Source organism: Somniosus microcephalus, unplaced genomic scaffold, assembly GCF_052327205.1.
Source record: "Somniosus microcephalus isolate GS21.2 unplaced genomic scaffold, FLI_Smic_1.0 unresolved_chr1, whole genome shotgun sequence".
Lineage (NCBI taxonomy): Eukaryota > Metazoa > Chordata > Chondrichthyes > Squaliformes > Somniosidae > Somniosus > Somniosus microcephalus.
In genome coordinates, this window is record NW_028225179.1 from 156,572,626 (window position 1) to 156,595,610 (window position 22,985).

A 22,985-nucleotide genomic window follows, 5' to 3' on the forward strand; every position below is an offset into this window, starting at 1 on the left:
CAGTAATCTCACGGTCACTGTATCATCTGTCTGTATCAGTAATCTCACGGTCTCTGTATGATCTGTCTGTACCAGTAATCTCACGGTCACTGTATGATCTGTGTGTACCAGTAATCTCACGGTCACTGTATGATCTGTCTGTACCAGTAATCTCACGGTCACTGTATGATCTGTTTGTACCAGTAATCTCACGGTCTCTGTATGATCTGAGTGTACCAGTAATCTCACGGTCACTGTATGATCTGTCTGTACCAGTAATCTCACGGTCACTGTATGATCTGTCTGTACCAGTAATCTCATGGTCACTGTATGATCTGTCTGTACCAGTAATCTCACGGTCACTGTATGATCTGTCTGTACCAGTAATCTCACGGTCACTGTATGATCTGTCTGTACCAGTAATCTCACGGTCACTGTATGATCTGTCTGTGCTAGTAATATCACGGGCACTGTATGATCTGACTGTACCAGTAATCTCACGGTCACTGTATGATCTGTCTGTGCCAGTAATATCATGATCTGACTGTACCAGTAATCTCATGGTCACTGTATGATCTGTCTGTACCAGTAATGTCACGGTCACTGTATGATCTCAGTGTACCAGTAATCTCACGGTCACTGTATGATCTGTCTGTATCAGTAATCTCATGTTCACTCTATGATCTGTCTGTACCAGTAATTGCACGGTCACTGTATGATCTGTCTGTACCAGTAATCCCATAGTCACTGAATGATCTGTCTGTACCAGTAATCTCACGGTCACTGTATGATCTCTCTGTACCAGTAATCCCATGGTCACTGTATGATCTGTCTGTACCAGTAATCTCACGGTCACTGTATCATCTGTCTGTACCAGTAATCCCATGGTCACTGTATAATCTGTCCGTACCAGTAATCTCACGGTCACTGCATAATCTGTCAGTGCCAGTAATCTCACGGTCACTGTATGATCTGTCTATGCCAGTAATCTCGCGGTCACGGTATAATCTGCCTGTACCAGTAGTCTCACGGTCATGTATGATCTGTCTGTACCAGTAATATCACGGTCACTGTATGATCTGTCTGTACCAGTAATCTCACGGTCACTGTATGATCTGTCTGTACCAGTAATCTCACGGTCACTGTATGATCTGTCTGTACCAATAATCTCACGGTCACTGTATGATCTGTCTGTTCCAGTAATCTGATGGTCACTGTATGATCTGAGTGTAGCAGTAATCTCATAGGCACTGTATGATCTGTTTGTACCAGTAATCTCACGGTCTCTGTGTGGTCTGAGTGTACCAGTAATCTCACGGTCACTGTATGATCTGTCTGTACCAGTAATCTCACGGTCACTGTATGATCTGTCTGTACCAGTAATCTCACGGTCACCGTATGATCTGTCTGTGTTAGTAATATCACAGGCACTGTATGATCTGACTGTACCAGTAATCTCACGGTCACTGTATGATCTGTCTGTGCTAGTAATATCACGGTCACTGTTTGATCTGTCTGTATCAGTAATCTCATGTTCACTCTATGATCTGTCTGTACCAGTAATCTCACGGTCACTGTATGATCTGTCTGTACCAGTAATCTCACGGTCACTGTATGATCTGTCTGTACCAGTAATCTCACGGTCACCGTATGATCTGTCTGTGCTAGTAATATCACAGGCACTGTATGATCTGACTGTACCAGTAATCTCACGGTCACTGTATGGTCTGTCTGTGCCAGTAATATCATGATCTGACTGTACCAGTAATCTCACGGTCTCTGTATGATCTGGAAGTACCAGTAATCTCAAGGTCACTGTATGATCTGTCTGTACCAGTAATGTTACGGTCACTGTATGATCTCAGTGTACCAGTAATCTCACGGTCACTGTATGATCTGTCTGTACCAGTAATCTCACGGTCTCTGTATGATCTGAGTGTACCAGTAATCTCATGGTCACTGTATGATCTGTCTGTACCAGTAATCTCACGGTCACTGTATGATCTGTCTGTACCAGTAATCTCACGGTCACTGTATAATCTGTCTGTACCAGTAATCTGACGGTCACTGTATGATCTGTCTGTACCAGTAATCTCACGGTCACTGTATGATCTGTCTGTACCAGTAATCTCACGGTCACTGTATGATCTGTCTGTACCAGTAATCTCACGGTCACTGTATAATCTGTCTGTACCAGTAATCTGACGGTCACTGTATGATCTGTCTGTACCAGTAATCTCACGGTCACTGCATGATCTGTCTGTACCAGTAATCTCACGGTCACTGTATGATCTGTCTGTGCCAGTAATATCATCATCTGACTGTCACAGTAATCTCACAGTCACTGGATGATCTGTCTGTACCAGTAATCTCACGGTCACTGTATGATCTGTCTGTGCCAGTAATATCATCATCTGACTGTCACAGTAATCTCACGTTCACTGTATGATCTGTGTATACCAGTAATCTCACGGTCACTGTATGATCTGTCTGTGCCAGTAATATCACGTTCACTGTATGATCTGTCAGTGCCAGTAATCTCATGGTCACTGTATGATCTGTGTGTACCAGTAATCACACGGTCACGGTATCATCTGCCTGTACTAGTAATCTCACGGTCATGTATGATCTGTCTGTACCAGTAATATCACGGTCACTGTATGATCTGAGTGTAGCAGTAATCTCATAGGCACTGTATGATCTGCCTATGCCAGTAATCTCACGGTCACAGTATCATCTGCCTGTACTAGTAATCTCACGGTCATGTATGATCTGTCTGTACCAGTAATATCACGGTCACTGTATGATCTGTCTGTACCAGTAATCTCACGGTCACTGTATGATCTGTCTGTGCCAGTAATATCATGATCTGACTGTACCAGTAATCTCATGGTCTCTGTATGATCTGGAAGTGCCAGTAATCTCATGGTCACTGTATGATCTGTCTGTACCAGTAATGTCACGGTCACTGTATGATCTCAATGTACCAGTAATCTCACGGTCACTGTATGATCTGTCTGTATCAGTAATCTCATGTTCACTCTATGATCTGTCTGTACCAGTAATCGCACGGTCACTGTATGATCTGTCTGTACCAGTAATCTCACGGTCACTGTATGATCTGTCTGTACCAGTAATCCCATGGTCACTGAATGATCTGTCTGTACCAGTAATCTCACGGTCACTGTATGATCTGTCTGTACCAGTAATCCCATGGTCACTGTATGATCTGTCTGTACCAGTAATCTCACGGTCACTGTATCATCTGTCTGTACCAGTAATCCCATGGTCACTGTATGATCTGTCTGTACCAGTAATCTCACGGTCACTGTATGATCTGTCTGTGCCAGTAATATCACGGTCACTGCATAATCTGTCAGTGCCAGTAATCTCACGGTCACTGTATGATCTGTCAGAGCCAGTAATCTCATGGTCACTGTATGATGTGTGTGTACCAGTAATCTAACGGTCACTGTATGATCTGAGTGTCGCAGTAATCTCATAGGCACTGTATGATCTGTCTATGCCAGTAATCTCACGGTCACGGTATAATCTGCCTGTACCAGTAGTCTCACGGTCATGTATGATCTGTCTGTACCAGTAATATCACGGTCACTGTATGATCTGTCTGTACCAGTAATCTCACGGTCACTGTATGATCTGTCTGTACCAGTAATCTCATGGTCACTGTATGATCTGTCTGTACAAATAATCTCACGGTCACTGTATGATCTGTCTGTTCCAGTAATCTGACGGTCACTGTATGATCTGAGTGTAGCAGTAATCTCATAGGCACTGTATGATCTGTCCATGCCAGTAATCTCACGGTCACTGTATGATCTGTTTGTACCAGTAATCTCACGGTCACTGTATGATCTGTCTGTACCAGTAATCTCACGGTCACCGTATGATCTGTCTGTGTTAGTAATATCACAGGCACTGTATGATCTGACTGTACCAGTAATCACACAGTCACTGTATGATCTGTCTGTGCCAGTAATCTCATGGTCACTGTATGATCTCAGTGTACCAGTAATCTCACGGTCACTGTATGATCTGTCTGTATCAGTAATCTCATGTTCACTCTATGATCTGTCTGTACCAGTAATCTCACGGTCACTGTATGATCTGTCTGTACCAGTAATCTCACGGTCACTGTATGATCTGTCTGAACCAGTAATCTCACGGTCACTGTATGATCTGTCTGTACCAGTAATCTCACGGTCACCGTATGATCTGTCTGTGCTAGTAATATCACAGGCACTGTATGATCTGACTGTACCAGTAATCTCACGGTCACTGTATGATCTGTCTGTGCCAGTAATATCATGATCTGACTGTACCAGTAATCTCACGGTCTCTGTATGATCTGGAAGTACCAGTAATCTCAAGGTCACTGTATGATCTGTCTGTACCAGTAATGTCACGGTCACTGTATGATCTCAGTGTACCAGTAATCTCACGGTCACTGTATGATCTGCCTGTATCAGTAATCTCATGTTGACTGTATGATCTGTCTCTACCAGTAATCTCACGGTCACTGTATGATCTGCCTGTACCAGTAATCTCACGGTCACTGTATGATCTGTCTGTACCAGTAATGACAAGGTCAATGTATGATCTGTCTGTACCAGTAATCTCACAGTCACTGTATGATCTATCTGTAACAGTAATCCCATAGTCACTGTATGATCTGTCTCTACCAGTAATCTCACGGTCACTGTATGATCTGTCTCTACCAGTAATCTCATGGTCACTGTATGATCTGTGTGTACCAGTAATCTAACGGTCACTGTATGATCTTAGTGTCGCAGTAATCTCATAGGCACTGTATGATCTGTCTATGCCAGTAATCTCACGGTCACGGTATCATCTGCCTGTACCAGTAATCTCACGGTCATGTATGATCTGTCTGTACCAGTAATATCACGCTCACTGTATGATCTGTCTGTACCAGTAATCTCACAGTCACTGTATGATCTGTCTGTACCAGTAATCTCACGGTCACTGTATGATCTGTCTGTACCAGTAATCTCACGGTCACTGCATGATCTGTCTGTACCAGTAATCTCACGGTCACTGTATGATCTGTCTGTACCAGTAATCTCACGGTCACTGTATGATCTGTCTGTACCAGTAATCTCACGGTCACTGTATGATCTGTCTGTGCTAGTAATATCACGGGCACTGTATGATCTGACTGTACCAGTAATCTCACGGTCACTGTATGATCTGTCTGTGCCAGTAATATCATGATCTGACTGTACCAGTAATCTCATGGTCACTGTATGATCTGTCAGTTCCAGTAATCTCATGGTCACTGTATGATCTGTGTGTACCAGTAATCTAACGGTCACTGTATGATCTGAGTGTAGCAGTAATCTCATAGGCACTGTATGATCTGTCTATGCCAGTAATCTCACGGTCACTGTATCATCTGCCTGTACCAGTAATCTCACGGTCATGTATGATCCGTCTGTACCAGTAATATCATGGTCCCTGTCTGATCTGAGTGTACCAGTAATCTCATGGTCACTGTTTGATCTGAGTGTACCAGTAATCTCACGGTCACTGTATGATCTGTCTGTACCAGTAATCTCACGGTCACTGTATGATCTGTCTGTACCAGTGATATACCTATCAATTCGTCATAACTATAGTGTAACGATAAAAGTGGTTTACCACAACCAGTAATCTCACGGTCACTGTATGATCTGTCTGTACCAGTAATCTCACGGTCACTGTATGATCTGAGTGTACCAGTAATCTCACGGTCACTGTATGATCTGTCTGTACCAGTAATCTCACGGTCACTGTATGATCTGTCTGTACCAGTAATCTCACGGTCACTGTATGATCTGTCTGTGCTAGTAATATCACGGGCACTGTATGATCTGACTGTACCAGTAATCTCACGGTCACTGTATGATCTGTCAGTGCCAGTAATATCATGATCTGACTGTACCAGTAATCTTACGGTCTCTGTATGATCTGGAAGTACCAGTAATCTCATGGTCACTGTATGATCTGTCTGTACCTGTAATGTCACGGTCACTGTATGATCTCAGTGTACCAGTAATCTCACGGTCCCTGTATGATCTGTCTGTATCAGTAATCTCATGTTCACTCTATGATCTGTCTGTACCAGTAATCTGACGGTCACTGTATGATCTGTCTGTACCAGTAATCCCATGGTCACTGTATGTTCTGTCTGTACCAGTAATCTCACGGTCACTGTATCATCTGTCTGTACCAGTAATCCCATGGTCACTGTATGATCTGTCTGTACTAGTAATCTCACGGTCACTGTATGATCTGTCTGTACCAGTACTCTCACTGTCTCTGTATAATCTGTCTGTCCCAGTAATCTCACGGTCACTGTATGATCTGTCTGTGCCAGTAATATCACGGTCACTGTATAATCTGTCAGTGCCAGTAATCTCACGGTCACTGTATGATCTGTCAGTGCCAGTAATCTCATGGTCACTGTATGATCTGTGTGTACCAGTAATCTAACGGTCACTGTATGATCTGAGTGTAGCAGTAATCTCATAGGCACTGTATCATCTGTCTATGCCAGTAATCTCAAGGTCACGGTATCATCTGCCTGTACCAGTAATCTCACGGTCATGTATGATCTGTCTGTACCAGTAATATCACGGTCACTGTATGATCTGTCTGTACCAGTAATCTCACGGTCACTGTATGATCTGTCTGTGCCAGTAATCTCACGGTCACTGTATGATCTGTCATTACCCATAATCTCACGGTCACTGTATGATCTGTCTGTACCAGTAATCTCACGGTCACTGTATGATCTGAGTGTAGCAGTAATCTCATAGGCACTGTATGATATGTCTATGCCAGTCATCTCACGGTCACGGTATCATCTGCCTGTACCAGTAATCTCACGGTCATGTATGATCTGTCTGTACCAGTAATATCACGGTCACTGTATGATCTGAGTGTACCAGTAATCTCACGGTCACTGTATGATCTGTCTGTACCAGTAATCTCACGGTCACTGTATGATCTGTCTGTACCTGTAATCTCACGGTCACTGTATGATCTGTCTGTACCAGTAATCTCATGGTCACTGTATCATCTGTCTGTACCAGTAATCTCACGGTCACTGTATGATCTGTCTGTCCCAGTTATCTCACGGTCACTGTATGATCTGTCTGTACCAGTAATCTCACGGTCACTGAATGATCTGTCTGTACCAGTAATCTCACGGTCACTGTATGATCTGTCTGTGCCAGTAATATCATGATCTGACTGTACCAGTAATCTGACGGTCACCGTATGATCTGTCTGTACCAGTAATCTCACGGTCACTGTATGATCTGTCTGTACCAGTAATCTCACGGTCACTGTATGATCTGTCTGTGCCAGTAATATCATGATCTGACTGTCACAGTAATCTCACAGTCACTGTATGATCTGTGTATACCAGTAATCTCACGGTCACTGTATGATCTGTCTGTGCCAGTAATATCACGGTCACTGTATAATCTGTCAGTGCCAGCAATCTCATGGTCACTGTATGATCTGTCAGTGCCAGTAATCTCATGGTCACTGTATGATCTGTGTGTACCAGTAATCTAACGGTCACTGTATGATCTGAGTGTAGCAGTAATCTCATAGGCACTGTATGATCTGTCTATGCCAGTAATCTCACGGTCACGGTATCATCTGCCTGTACCAGTAATCTCACGGTCAGGTATGATCTGTCTGTACCAGTAATGTCACGGTCTCTGTATGATATGAGTCATAGAGTCATAGAGTTTTACAGCGCAGAAAGAGGCCCTTCGGCCGATCGTGTCTGCGCCGTCCATCAATCCCTGTCCAGTCTAATCCCATTTTCCAGCATTTGGTCCATAGCCTTGTATGCAATGGCATTTCAAGTGCCCATCCAAATGCTTCTTGAATGTTGTGAGGGTTCCTGCCTCTACCACCCTTTCAGGCAGTGAGTTCCAGCTTCCAACCACCCTCTGGGTGAAAAAGTTCCTCCTCAAATCCCCCCTAAATCTCCTGCCCCTTACCCTGAATCTATGCCCCCTTGTTATTGACCCCCCTACTAATGGGAAAAGTTCCTCTTTATCTACCCTATCTATGCCCCTCATCATTTTGTACACCTCAATCAGGTCCCCCCTCAGCCTCCTTTGCTCCAAGGAAAACAACCCCAGCCTGTTGAGTCTTTCTTCATAGCTGAGGCGCTCCATCCCAGGTAACATCCTGGTGAATCTTCTCTGCACCCTCTCCAAAGCAATCACATCCTTCCTATAGTGAGGCGACCAGAACTGCACACAGTACTCCAGCTGTGGCCTCACCAGCGTTTTGTACAGCTCCATCATAACCTCCCTGCTCTTATATTCTATGCCTCTGCTAATGAAGGCAAGTATCCCATATGCCTTTTTAACCACCTTATCTACCTGTTCCGCTGCCTTCAGGGATCTATGTACATGTACACCAAGGTCCCTCTGACCCTCTGTACTTCCTAGGGTCCTACCACTCATTGTGTATTCCCTTGCCTTATTTGTCCGTCCAAAATGCATCACCTCGCACTTTTCAGGGTTAAATTCCATTTGCCACTTTTCCGCCCATCTGACCAACCCGTTAATATCGTCCTGTAGCCTGAGGCTTTCCTCCTCGCAATTTACCACCCCACCAATTTTCGTGTCATCCGCGAACTTACTGATCATACCCTTTACATTCTCATCCAAATCATTAATGTAGATCACAAACAGCAAGGGACCCAGCACCGATCCCTGAGGTACCCCACTGGACACAGGCTTCCAGTCACCAAAGCAACCTTCGACCATCACCCTCTGCCTCCTGCCACTCAGCCAGTTTAGGATCCAACGCGCCAAGGCCCCCTGGATCCCATGGGCTCTTACCTTCTTGACCAGTCTCCTATGCGGGACTTTGTCAAAAGCTTTACTGAAGTCCATGTAAACCACATCCACAGCATTTCCCTCATCCACACACCTAGTCACCCCCTCGAAAAATTCAATCAGATTGGTCAGACATGATTTACCCTTGACAAAGCCATGCTGACTATCCCCGATTAATCCTTGCCTCTCCAAGTGGAGACTAATTTTGTCCCTCAGAATTTTTTCCAATAATTTCCCTACCACAGATGTTAGGCTCACTGGCCTGTAATTCCCTGGTTTAGCCCTGCTACCCTTCTTGAATAATGGTACTACGTTAGCTGTTCTCCAGTCCTCTGGTACATCCCCTGTGGCCAGAGAGGTTCTGAAAATTTGTGTCAGAGCCCCTGCAATCTCCTCCTTTGCCTCACACAACAGCCTGGGATACATCTCGTCCGGGCCTGGGGATTTATCCACTTTTTGGCCTGCTAAAACCGCTAGTACCTCCTCCCTCTCGATGCTAATATGTTCAAGTATGTCACAGTCCCCTTGCCCGACTTCTATGTCTACATCGTCTTTCTCCATAGTGAACACAGAGGCAAAAAATTCATTTAAAACCCCACCTACTTCATCTGGCTCTACACACAGCTTGCCACTTTGGTCCCTAATGGGCCCTACCCTTTCCCTGGTTATCCTCTTGCCCTTAATATACTTATAAAACATCTTAGGATTTTCCTTTATTTTGCTCGCCAGTGTTATTTCATGGCCCCTCCTCGCCCTCCTAATTTCCTTTTTAATATGCCCCTGCACCTTTTATACTCCTCTAGGGCTTCCTCTGTCTTTTGTCTTTTGTAACTGCCAAAAGCCCCCCTTTTTTTCCTAATGCATTTTTGTATATCCCTTGTCATCCAAGGTTCCCTTTGCTTGTTGGTCCCACCCTTGACCTTTACAGGAACATGTTGGTGTTGTACTCTCTCTATTTCCCTTCTGAAAGCCTCCCACTGTTTTGATGTGGATTTTCCTATAAGTAGCTGCTCCCAGTCCACTTTGGCCAGATCCTGCCTTATCATATTAAAATCGGCCTTCCCCCAATTTAGAACCCTTATTTCCGGGCCGTCTTTGTCTTTTTCCATGACCACCTTAAATCTCACCGAATTATGGTCACTATCGCCAAAATGCTCTCCTACAGACACTTCCACCACCTGCCCGGCTACATTCCCTAGAATTAGGTCCAGTACCGCCCCCTCTCTTGTAGGACTTTCTACATGTTGGCTCAAAAAGCTCTCCTGGATGCACTTTAAGAATTCTGCACCCTCTAAGCCTTTCACACTCTGACTATCCCAATTTATATTGGGGAAGTTGAAATCCCCCACTATTATTACCCTATTATTTTCACACTTTTCTGAGATTTGCCTACATATCTGTTCCTCTATCTCCCCCTGACTGTTTGGGGGCCTATAGTACACTCCCAGCAAAGTGCTTGACCCCTTTTTGTTTTTAAGTTCTACCCATATGGCCTCATTAGAGGAACCCGCTAATATATCATCCCTCCTTACAGCAGTAATTGACTCCTTAATTAATATTGCAACACCCCCTCCCCTTTTACACCCCCCTCTGTCTCGCCTGAAGATTCTATACCCCGGAATATTCAGCTGCCAGTCCTGACCCTCCCTCAACCATGTCTCCGTGATAGCAACAATATCGTACTCCCATGTGTTCAACAACAACTTCAGTTCATCCACCTTACTTGCAAGACTCCTTGCATTAAAATAAATGCCTTCCAGCCCTGTCATATTCCCTTTTGCCTTCACATCTTTGCTCTGCCTTCCCTGCTGACTTGTTTTTTCCTCCGTATTTGGCTGTACATCACCCCCTACTATAGCTCCACTCTGTATCCCATCCCCCTGCCGAGTTAGTTTAAACCCCCCCCAGCAGTGCTAGCAAACCTCCCCGCAAGGATATTGGTTCCCCTCTGGTTCAGGTGTAAACCGTCCGACTTGTACAAGTCCCACCTGTCCCAGAAGCAGACCCAGTGATCCAGGAATCTAAAGCCCTCCCCCCTGCACCATCCCTTTAGCCACGCATTCATCTGTTCTATCCTCCCATTCCTATACTCACTAGCACGTGGCACCGGGAGTAATCCAGAGATTACAACCTTTGAGGTCCTGCTCCTTAATCTTGCCCCTAGCTCCCTAAATTCTTGCTGCAGGACCTCATCCCTCTTTTTGCCTATGTCGTTGGTACCAATGTGGACCACGACCTCTGGCTGTTCACCCACCCCCTCCAGAATGCCCTGCAGCCGCTCAGTGACATCCTTGACCCTGGCACCAGGGAGGCAACAAACCATCCTGGATTCACGTCTACGGCCACAGAAACGGCTATCTGTTCCCCTTACTATAGAATCCCCTACCACTATTGCTCTCCCACTCTTTTTCCTCCCTTCCTGGGCAGCAGGAGCACCCCCAGTGCCAGGAAGCTGGCTGCTGCCGCCTTCCCCTGGTGAGTCATCCCGCTCAACAGTATCCAAAGCGGTATACTTGTTTGAGTGTACCAGTAATCTCACGGTCACTGTATGATCTGTCTGTACCAGTAATCTCACAGTCACTGTATGATCTGTCTGTACCAGTAATCTCACGGTCACTGTATGATCTGTCTGTACCAGTAATCTCATGGTCTCTGTATGATCTGTGTGTACCAGTAATCCCATGGTCACTGTATCATCTGCCTGTGCCAGTAATCTCACGGTCATGTATGATCTGAGTGTACCAGTAATATCAAGGTCACTGTATGATCTGTCTGTACCAGTAATCTCACAGTCACTGTATGATCTGTCTGTACCAGTAATTTCATGGTCACTGTATGATCTGTCTGTACCAGGAATCTCACGGTCACTGTATGATCTGTCTGTACCAGTAATCTCACAGTCACTGTATGATCTGTCTGTACCAGTAATCTCACGGTCACTGTATGACCTGTCTGTACTAGTAATCTCACGGTCACTGTATGATCTGTCTGTATCAGTAATCTCACGGTCACTGTATGATCTGTCTGTACCAGTAATCTCATGGTCACTGTATGATCTGTCTGTACCAGTAATATCACAGTCACTGTATGATTTGTCTGTACCAGTAATCTCACGGTCACTGTATGATCTGTCTGTACCAGTAATCTCACAGTCACTGTATGATCTGTCTGTACCAGTAATCTCACGGTCACTGTATGATCTGTCTATACCAGTAATCTCACGGTCACTGTATGATCTGTCTGTACTAGTAATATCACAGTCACTGTATGATCTGTCTATACCAGTAATCTCACGGTCACTGTATGATCTGTCTGTACCAGTAATCTCACGGTCACTGTATGATCTGTCTATACCAGTAATCTCACGGTCACTGTATGATCTGTCTGTACCAGTAATATCACAGTCACTGTATGATCTGTCTATACCAGTAATCTCACGGTCACTGTATGATCTGTCTGTACCAGTAATCTCATGGTCACTGTATGATCTGTCTATACCAGTAATCTCACGGTCACTGTATGATCTGTCTGTACCAGTAATATCACAGTCACTGTATGATCTGTCTGTACCAGTAATCTCACGGTCACTGTATGATCTGTCTGTATCAGTAATCTCACGGTCACTGTATGATCTGTCTGTACCAGTAATCTCATGGTCTCTGTATGATCTGTCTGTACCAGTAATCTCACGGTCACTGTATGATCTGTCTGTACCAGTAATCTCATGGTCTCTGTATGATCTGTCTGTACCAGTAATCTCACAGTCACTGTATGATCTGTCTGTACCAGTAATCTCACGGTCACTGTATGATCTGTCTGTACCAGTAATCTCACAGTCACTGTATGATCTGTCTGTACCAGTAATCTCACGGTCACTGTATGATCTGTCTGTACCAGTAATCTCACAGTCACTGTATGATCTGTCTGTACCAGTAATCTCATGGTCTCTGTATGATCTGTGTGTACCAGTAATCCCATGGTCACTGTATGATCTGTCTGTACCAGTAATCTCACAGTCACTGTATGATCTGTCTGTACCAGTAATCTCATGGTCTCTGTATGATCTGTCTGTCCCAGTAATCTCACGGTCACTGTATGATCTGTCTGTACCAGTAATCTCACGGTCACTGTATGATCTGTCTGTACCAGTAATCTCACGGTCACTGTATGATCTGTCTATACCAGTAATCTCACGGTCACTTTATGATCTGTCTGTACCAGTAATCTCATGGTCACTGTGTGATCTGTCTGTACCAGTAATCTCACAGTCACTTTATGATCTGTCTGTGCCAGTAATCTCACGGTCATGTATGATCTGTCTGTACCAGTAATCTCACGGTCACTGAATGATCTGTCTGTGCCAGTAATCTCACAGTCACTTTATGATCTGTCTGTGCCAGTAATCTCACGGTCATGTATGATCTGTCTGTACCAGTAATCTCACAGTCACTTTATGATCTGTCTGTGCCAGTAATCTCACGGTCATGTATGATCTGTCTGTACCAGTAATCTCACGGTCAGTGTATGATCTGTCTGTGCCAGTAATCTCACGGTCATGTATGATCTGAGTGTACCAGTAATCTCACGGTCACTGTATGATCTGTCTGTGCCAGTAATCTCACGGTCATGTATGATCTGTCTGTACCAGTAATCTCACGGTCATGTATGATCTGTCTGTACCAGTAATCTCACGGTCATGTATGATATGTCTGTACCAGTAATCTCACAGTCACTTTATGATCTGTCTGTGCCAGTAATCTCACGGTCATGTATGATCTGTCTGTACCAGTAATCTCACGGTCATGTATGATCTGTCTGTACCAGTAATCTCACGGTCATGTATGATCTGTCTGTACCAGTAATCTCACGGTCACTGTATGATCTGTCTGTACCAGTAATCTCACGGTCATGTATGATCTGTCTGTACCAGTAATCTCACGGTCACTGTGTGATCTGTCTGTACCAGTAATCTCACGGTCACTGTATGATTTGTCTATACCAGTAATCTCACGGTCACTGTATGATCTGTCTGTACCAGTAATCTCACGGTCACTGTATGATCTGTCTATACCAGTAATCTCACGGTCACTGTATGATCTGTCTATACCAGTAATCTCACGGTCACTGTATGATCTGTCTGTACCAGTAATCTCACGGTCACTGTATGATCTGTCTGTACCAGTAATCTCACGGTCACTGTATGATCTGTCTATACCAGTAATCTCACGGTCACTGTATGATCTGTCTATACCAGTAATCTCACGGTCACTGTATGATCTGTCTGTACCAGTAATCTCATGGTCGCTGTATGATCTGTCTGTACCAGTAATCTCACGGTCACTTTATGATCTGTCTGTACCAGTAATCTCACGGTCACTGTATGATCTGTCTATACCAGTAATCTCACGGTCACTGTATGATCTGTCTGTACCAGTAATCTCATGGTCACTGTATGATCTGTCTGTACCAGTAATCTCACGGTCACTGTATGATCTCTCTGTACCAGTAATCTCACGGTCACTGTATGATCTGTCTGTACCAGTAATCTCACGGTCACTGTATGATCTGTCTATACCAGTAATCTCACGGTCACTGTATGATCTCTCTGTACCAGTAATCTCACGGTCACTGTATGATCTGTCTCTACCAGTAATCTCACGGTCACTGTATGATCTGTCTGTACCAGTAATCTCACGGTCACTGTATGATCTGTCTGTACCAGTAATCTCACGGTCACTGTATGATCTGTCTATACCAGTAATCTCACGGTCACTGTATGATCTGTCTGTACCAGTAATCTCACGGTCACTGTATGATCTGTCTGTACCAGTAATCTCACGGTCACTGTATGATCTGTCTATACCAGTAATCTCACGGTCACTGTATGATCTGTCTGTACCAGTAATCTCACGGTCACTGTATGATCTGTCTGTACCAGTAATCTCACGGTCACTGTATGATCTGTCTATACCAGTAATCTCACGGTCACTGTATGATCTGTCTGTACCAGTAATCTCACGGTCACTGTATGATCTGTCTGTACCAGTAATCTCACGGTCACTGTATGATCTGTCTATACCAGTAATCTCACGGTCACTGTAAGATCTGTCTATACCAGTAATCTCACGGTCACTGTATGATCTGTCTATACCAGTAATCTCACGGTCACTGTATGATCTGTCTGTACCAGTAATCTTACGGTCACTGTATGATCTGTCTATACCAGTAATCTCACGGTCACTGTATGATCTGTCTGTACCAGTAATCTCACGGTCACTGTATGATCTGTCTGTACCAGTAATCTCACGGTCACTGTATGATCAGTCTGTACCAGTAATCTCATGGTCACTGTATGATCTGTCTGTACCAGTAATCTCATGGTCACTTTATGATCTCTCTGTACCAGTAATCTCATGGTCACTGTATGATCTGTCTGTACCAGTAATCTCACAGTCACTGTATGATCTGTCTGTACCAGTAATCTCACGGTCACTGTATGATCTGTCTGTACCAGTAATCTCATGGTCACTGTATGATCTGTCTGTACCAGTAATCTCATGGTCACTGTATGATCTGTCTGTACCAGTAATCTCATGGTCACTGTATGATCTGTCTGTACCAGTAATCTCATGGTCACTGTATGATCTGTCTGTACCAGTAATCTCATGGTCACTGTATGATCTGTCTGTACCAGTAATCTCACAGTCACTGTATGATCTGTCTGTACCAGTAATCTCACAGTCACTGTATGATCTGTCTGTACCAGTAATCTCACAGTCACTGTATGATCTGTCTGTACCAGTAATCTCACAGTCACTGTATGATCTGTCTGTACCAGTAATCTCACAGTCACTGTATGATCTGTCTCTACCAGTAATCTCACGGTCACTGTATGATCTGTCTGTACCAGTAATCTCACGGTCACTGTATGATCTGTCTGTACCAGTAATCTCACGGTCACTGTATGATCTGTCTGTACCAGTAATCTCACGGTCACTGTATGATCTGTCTCTACCAGTAATCTCACGGTCACTGTATGATCTGTCTGTACCAGTAATCTCACAGTCACTGTATGATCTGTCTGTACCAGTAATCTCATGGTCACTGTATGATCTGTCTGTACCAGTAATCTCACGGTCACTGTATGATCTGTGTATACCAGTAATCTCACGGTCACTGTATGATCTGTCTGTACCAGTAATCTCACGGTCACTGTATGATCTGTCTGTACCAGTAATCTCACTGTCACTGTATGATCTGTCTATACCAGTAATCTCACAGTCACTGTATGATCTGTCTCTACCAGTAATCTCATGGTCACTGTATGATCTCTTTATCCCAGTAACCTCAGAGTCAGCAAAGAGAGAGCATGAAAAATTATTGGCAAGTAAATTCAAGGAAAACCCAAAGATGTTTTATAAATATATTAAGCGTAAGGGGATAACTAAAGAAAGGGTCGGGCCTATTAGAGATCATGAGCGTAATCTGTGTGTGGACGCGGGATACGTCGGTAGGGTTCTTAATAAATACTTTGTGTCTGTTTTCACAAAGGAGAGGGGAGGAGCAGACATTGCTATTAGGGCGGAGGTGTGTGAAATATTAGATGAAATAAACATAGTGAGAGTGGAAGTATTAAGAGGTTTAGCAGCGTTAGCAGTGGATAAATCCCCAGGCCTGGATGAAATGCATCCCAGGCTGTTAAGCGAAGCAAAGGAGGAAATAGCAGAGGCCCTGACCATCATTTTCCAATCCTCCATGGCTTCAGGCGTGGTGCCAGAGGACTGGAGGACTGCTAATGTGGTACCCTTGTTTAAAAAGGGAGAAAGGGATAGTCCGAGTAATTACAGACCAGTCAGGCTAACCTCAGTGGTGGGAAAATTATTGGCAAGAATTCTGATGGACAGGATAAATCTTCATTTAGAAAGACACGGATTAATCAAGGATAGTCAGCACGGATTTGTTAAGGGAATGTCGTGTCTGACAAACTTGACTGAATTTTTGAGGAGGTAACAAGGAGTGTAGATGAGGGTAGTGCATTTGATGTAGTGTATATGGACTTTAGCAAGGCTTTTAGTAAGATTCGACATGGCAGACTGGTCACAAAGTTAAAAGCCCATGGGATCCAGGGCAAAGTGTCAAGTTAGATTCAAAACTGGCTCGGAGGCAGGAAGCAGAGGGTAATGGTTGATGGGTGTTCTTGTGACTGGAAGGCTGTTTCCAGTGGGGTTCCGCAGGGCTCAGTACTCGGTCCCTTGCTTTTTGTGGTATATATCAATGATCTAGACTTTAATATAGGGTGTATGATTAAGAAGTTTGCAGATGACACTAAAATCGGCTGTGTGGTTGATACTGAAGAAGGAAGCTGTAGATTGCAGGAAGATATCAATAAATTGGTCCGGTGGGCAGAATAGTGGCAAATGGAATTCAATCCGGAGAAGTGTGAGGTAATGTATTTGGGGGGGGGGGGGGCGGGCTAACAAGGAAAGGTAATACACATTAAATGGTAGGACACTGAGTAGTGTAGGAGTACAAAGGGATCTTGGTGTGCATGTCTACAGATCACTGTAGGTAGCAGGCCAGGTAGAAAAGTTAGTTAAGAAGGCATACGGAATGCTTGCCTTTATTAGCCGTGGCATAGAATACAAGAGCAGGGGGGTTATGCTTCAATTGTATAAAACACTAGTTAGGCCTCAGCTAGAGTACTGCGTGCAGTTCTGGTCACCACATTACAGGAAAGATGTGATTGCACTAGAGAGGGTACAGAGGAGATTTACAAGGATGTTGCTGGGAATAGAGAATTTTAGCTATGAGGAAAGATTGGATAGGCTGGGTTGTTTTCTTTGGAACAGATGAGGCTGAGGGGAGACCTTATTGAGGTGTATAAATTTATGAGGGGCCTAGATAAAGTGGATAGAAAGGACCTATTTCCCTCAGCAGAGGGGTCAAAAACCAGGGGGCACAGATTTAAAGTAATTGGTGGAAGGTTTAGAGGGAATTTGCGGGGAAATTTCTTCACCCAGAGGATTTTGGAGGTCTGGAACTCACTGCCTGAAAGGGTGGTAGAGGCAGAAACCCTAACCACATTTTAAAATTCTTGGATGTGCACTTGGGATACTGTAACCTGCAGGGCTACGGACCAAGAGCTGGGACTTGGGATTAGGATGGACAGGTTTGTTGTCCAGCGCGGACACGATGGGCCAAAATGGCCTCCTTCTGTGCTGTAACTTCCAATGATTCTATGCCTCTAGGGTCACTGTATGATCTGTCTGTGTCAGTAATCTCACGGTCACTGTATGATCTGTCTGTCCCAGTAATCTCACAGTAACTGTATGATCTGTCTGTGTCAGTAATCTCACGGTCACTGTATGATATGTTCGTTCCAGTAATCTCACGGTCACTGTATGATCTGTCTGTACCAGTAATCACACAGTCACTGTATGATCTGTCTGTAACAGTAATCTCATGGTCACTGCATGATCTGTCTGTACCGGTAATCTTACGATTACTGTATGGTTTGTCTGTTCCAGTAATCTCAGTAACTGTATGATTTGTCTGTACAATTAATCTCACGGTCACTGTATGATCTGGCTGTACCAGTAATCTCACGGACACTGTATGATCTGTCTGTCCCAGTAATCTCACGATCACTGTATGATCTGTCTGTACCAGTAATCTCACATTCATTGTTTGCTCTGTCTGTCCCAGTAATCTCAGTCACTGTCTGATCTGTCTGTACCAGTAATCTCACAGTAACATTTTGATCTATTTGTCCCAGTAATCTTACGGTCAGTGTATGATCTGTCTGTGTCAGTAATCTCATGGTCACTGTATGATCTGTCTGTCCCAGTAATCTCACGGTCACTGTATGATCTGCCTGTACCAGTAATCTCAGTCTCTGTATGTAGTGGGTGGATCAATATGATTGAAAAGTATTAAACCGACCTCTCATTATTTCCAAGTTTTCAAGATAATTTAATGGGGTTTGGATACAGATTATTTTGTAAAAAGCCAATGTATATTTAGCGTATTAGGGGACAAACACATAACAGAATCAAGAATACATCCCGCAGATGGAGGGAGGAAAAGAGCTACCACAGGGGAAAAGGTAAGAAGGGCAGTGAATAAATAATTCAAGGGAAAATGTAGAGAATAAAAGAGGATGAAGCAGCTGTGGCCCACAACTCGATCAGTCTGAACAGCAGCCTGGACAGGAACTCAAGCAAAGCTGGTACAATCAGGCAGACCCCAGATTCAGAGACACCCCCAAGTGGAAAAGACCCCCTGGAGACAGCAAACCGACATCACCCTGAATACAGTCCATCAATCAAATTATATCCACGAATCTCAACAGACTCCAGCACATAATCAGACAAAACAAAACTGACCCACATAAAAGAACAGGTGGACGCTCCATTTCTACAGGAGATCCTCCTCACCACCCTCAGAACACACCAAGTTTGTGAGTGAGTGGGTGGGACCAATGCTTGCTGCCTTCTACTGACCCAAGAGCAGAGGATAGTCACACTAATCAACAGGAACCTTCCCATTACTCTGAGACACGCATTCCTGGAGAAGGAGGCCACTCCATCCTAAAGAACCTCGAATAACAGGAGGACCCAAAGTGATGCTTCAGTTCTGTGTCCTGAATGAGGTGTCCCCACATTCCCCACATCAGCAATCCTCACACTCGCCCCACGTATGGACAGCACAGTAACCATGAGTGGAGACCTAAACTGTGCTCTTCACTCCCAACGGGACAAGCTTCCAGTGGACACAGGGCACTAGGACAAGCAGCCGGAGCAATCTGGGAAAAATAGTGACCTGGTCCCACGCCAACTAATAGGTCCCCTACCGAGTTTTACAAGGCCCTAATCACGGAGCTTACTCTCCCGCTACTGAAACCCCGCACTGTGTGCTGGAGACAAGGACACAGACACACTTAACTTAGTCACAATCATGTTAATACATATGAACAGAAAGGTCAACACCATTGCTCATCGTAGAAAATTAAATCCCTCCTCAATGCGGACAAGTAAATATTGGCCAATATCTTAACCTCCAGATATCTCCAGCCTGGTCCATGCAAACAAATAGGCTTCATACGGGGCCGCACGTGGAGGCAAAACACCAGTGGTTATTCAATGTGATGCACCATTGTCATACCTCTACCCTGAAGCTATCCCTGGATGTATAAGCCATAATTGTCTAGGGCGAGTGGAATGATTCAAGGCAATTGAGAGAATAAGCCTTGGTGACACTTTCAGCAATCTAGTGCTTGCTCCCCAGGTCCACAGTGAGCACCAGCTAACTCTATACCCCTCACCACTCCTCCCTCAACAGGCAGAGAAAGCCTCGCTCCAGGGCTTCCTGTCCTGACCTTGGTCACGGACATGAGTTTGACACACAAGATGGAGATGGATCAGGAGATGAGTATTGTAGAGGAGGAAAGGTTCAGTTGGGAAGGGCGGTGTTTCCTGTTGCTGAAGTGTGCAAAGTATCGATGGGTTCTGGAGGCTGTGGTTCATCTGAGGGTCCCTGTGTTGGTCATGTTCGGGGAGCTGACATTTTCAGCTGACCAGTTGAAGGCGATGCTTTTTACACATGGATTTGGTGCGTGAATAACACTAACTCCATCCAGGCCCGCTTTTAACCGTGTTCATTTGCAGCTACTTAGTACTAAAAGATACTTTCTATGATATAATTTGATTCGTTATACATAAAAATAAGATATAAATCAGGCCAAAGGAACTTATATGAGTTTTACCTGGGTTCATGACATCCAACATTTCTGTGCACACTGCGTATAGTAAAGGGCCGTTGAATTTTTCGATAGTCAGGGCGGTATCTACTAATGTCAGTTTATTCTCGTCCTCACTAATCCTGCAAATATCAAACAATTGGTTATAAATTGACCATAAACACTTTTCTGAGCTATTTCACCAAACAGTGCAGAGTTTCAGTAAAGAGCATGGCCTACCTCATCTTCTGACGAGTTTCTTCCTGAAATAAATAAAACACAATCTGAGTTGACAGAGACTGAGCGTCTATATCGGGACAGCAGAAATTACACCCAGATTGTTACAAGCTGCTGATAATTCCCAATTCTCACTGCTGCCCACACACAGGTAGAAAGAGGATATTACAAAAAGGATATAGAAGCACAGGAGAACGTATAAAAGAGATTTACAAGAATGATACCAGAACTGCGAGGGTACAACTAACAGGAAAGAGTGAACAGGAAAGATTATTCTCTAGAAAAGGGAAGACTGAGAGGAGACCTGAGCGAGGTCTTTAACATTATGAAAGGATTCGATGGGGCAGATGTAGAGAAGATGTTTCCACTTGTGGGGAGTCTAAAGCGAGGGGTCATAAATATAAGAGAGTCAGTAATGAATCCAAAGGAGAATTGAGGAGAAATCTCTTTACTCAGAGAGTGTTTAGAATGTGGAACTCGCTACCACAAGTTGAGGAGAATAGCACCGATGTATTTAAAAGGGAGCGAGATCAGTACATGAGGGAGAAAGGAACAGAAGGATATATTGATAGGGTGAGATGAAGTAAGGTGGGAGGAGGCTCGTGTGGAGCATAAACACTGACATTGATCTGATGGGCCGAATGGCCGGTCTCTGTGCTGTAAAATTCTGTGTAATTCTATGAGCGGCATATTTGAAAACAGGCCATCAGAAATTACACGAAAAATTATTAAATGCTTCTGATAGAAACAGGATATAGTTGAAAAATCTTATTAGAGTATCAGATACTAGAAATGTTGTAGTGGTAGGGGATAGTATTATTAGGGGGATAGATAGAATTCTCTGCAGCCGAGAGCGAGAGTCCCGAAGGCTGTGTTGCCTACCCAGTGCCAGGGTTAAGGACATCTCCTCTGGGCTGGAAAGAAACTTGCAGTAGGAGGGGGTGGATACAGTTGTCGTGGTCCATGTTGGTACAAACGACGTAGATAGGACTAGGAAGCCGGTTCTGTTAAAGGAGTATGAGCAGCTAGGGGTCAAATTAAAAAACAGTACCTCAAGGGTAATAATCTCTGGATTATTACCTGAGCCACAAGCGAATTTGGCTAGGACAAATAAAATTAGAGAGTTAAATGCGTGGCTCAAAGACTGGTGTGGGAGAAATGGGTTTTGCTTCCTGGGACACTGGCACCAGTAATGGGGCAGGAGGGAGCTGTTCTGTTGGGATGGGCTTCACTTGGCCAGTGCTGGGGCTAGAGTCCTGGCGGATCATATAACTAGGGCTGTAGAGAGGGCTTTAAACTAAATAGTTGGGGGGAGGTTCCTAGAGAGCAAATAATAAAAATGACAACAGAGAAGGTCACAGACTTAGGTAGCAGTGGGGAAGTTAAAAACCAGAGCGTGTCAGGAAGGGGCAGAAGGTATGGAGTAAAAGGTAAAGTAATAAAAAGGGCAAAAGCAGGAACTAAGTGTCACAAAACATATTTGAAAGTTCTCTATCTGAATGCACGTAGCATTCGTAACAAAATAGACGAGTTAATGGCACAAATAACTACATATGGGTATGATCTTGTGGCCATTACAGAAACATGGCTGCAGGGTGACAATGCCTGGGAATTAAACATACCAGGTTATTTAACGATCAGGAGGGACAGGCAGGAAGGAAGGGGAGGTGGGGTGGCTATGTTAATAAAGGAAGGAATCACTGTAATACAGAGAAATGATATTGGGTCAAAAGATCAGGATAATGAAACAGTTTGGGTGGAGATAAGGAATAATAAGGGGAAAAAAACACTAGTGGGCGTAGTCTATAGGCCTCCAAACAGTTGCAACTCTGTTGGACGGAGTATCAATCAGGAAATAGTTGAGGCTTGTAATAAGGGAACATCTATAATTATGGGGGATTTTAACTATCATATCAATTGGACAAATCAAATTGGGCAGGGCTACCTTGAGGATGAGTTCATTGAGTGTATTAGGGATGGGTTTCTTGAGCAGTATGTAACTGAACCGACCAGGGGGCAAGCAACCTTAGATCTGGTCCTGTGTAACGAGACAGGATTAATTAAAAATGTCCTAGTAAAGGATCCCCTTGGAATGAGTGACCATAACATGGTTGAATTCCATATTCAATTAGAGG

At 44.2% G+C, this 22,985-nt stretch overlaps 1 pseudogene across 1 annotated transcript in view; it reads right to left on the reverse strand.

Annotated features, from left to right (window-relative positions):
- LOC147096312 (zinc-binding protein A33-like) overlaps window positions 1-22,985 on the reverse strand; it is a 52,632-nt pseudogene that overhangs the window by 21,889 nt on the left and 7,758 nt on the right. Inside the window, exons 4-5 of the transcript XR_015074883.1 lie at window positions 20,854-20,876; window positions 20,641-20,756 (exon numbers count right to left, since the gene is read on the reverse strand). The product of XR_015074883.1 is annotated as a zinc-binding protein A33-like (transcript). The remainder of the gene's footprint in view (window positions 1-20,640; window positions 20,757-20,853; window positions 20,877-22,985) is intronic.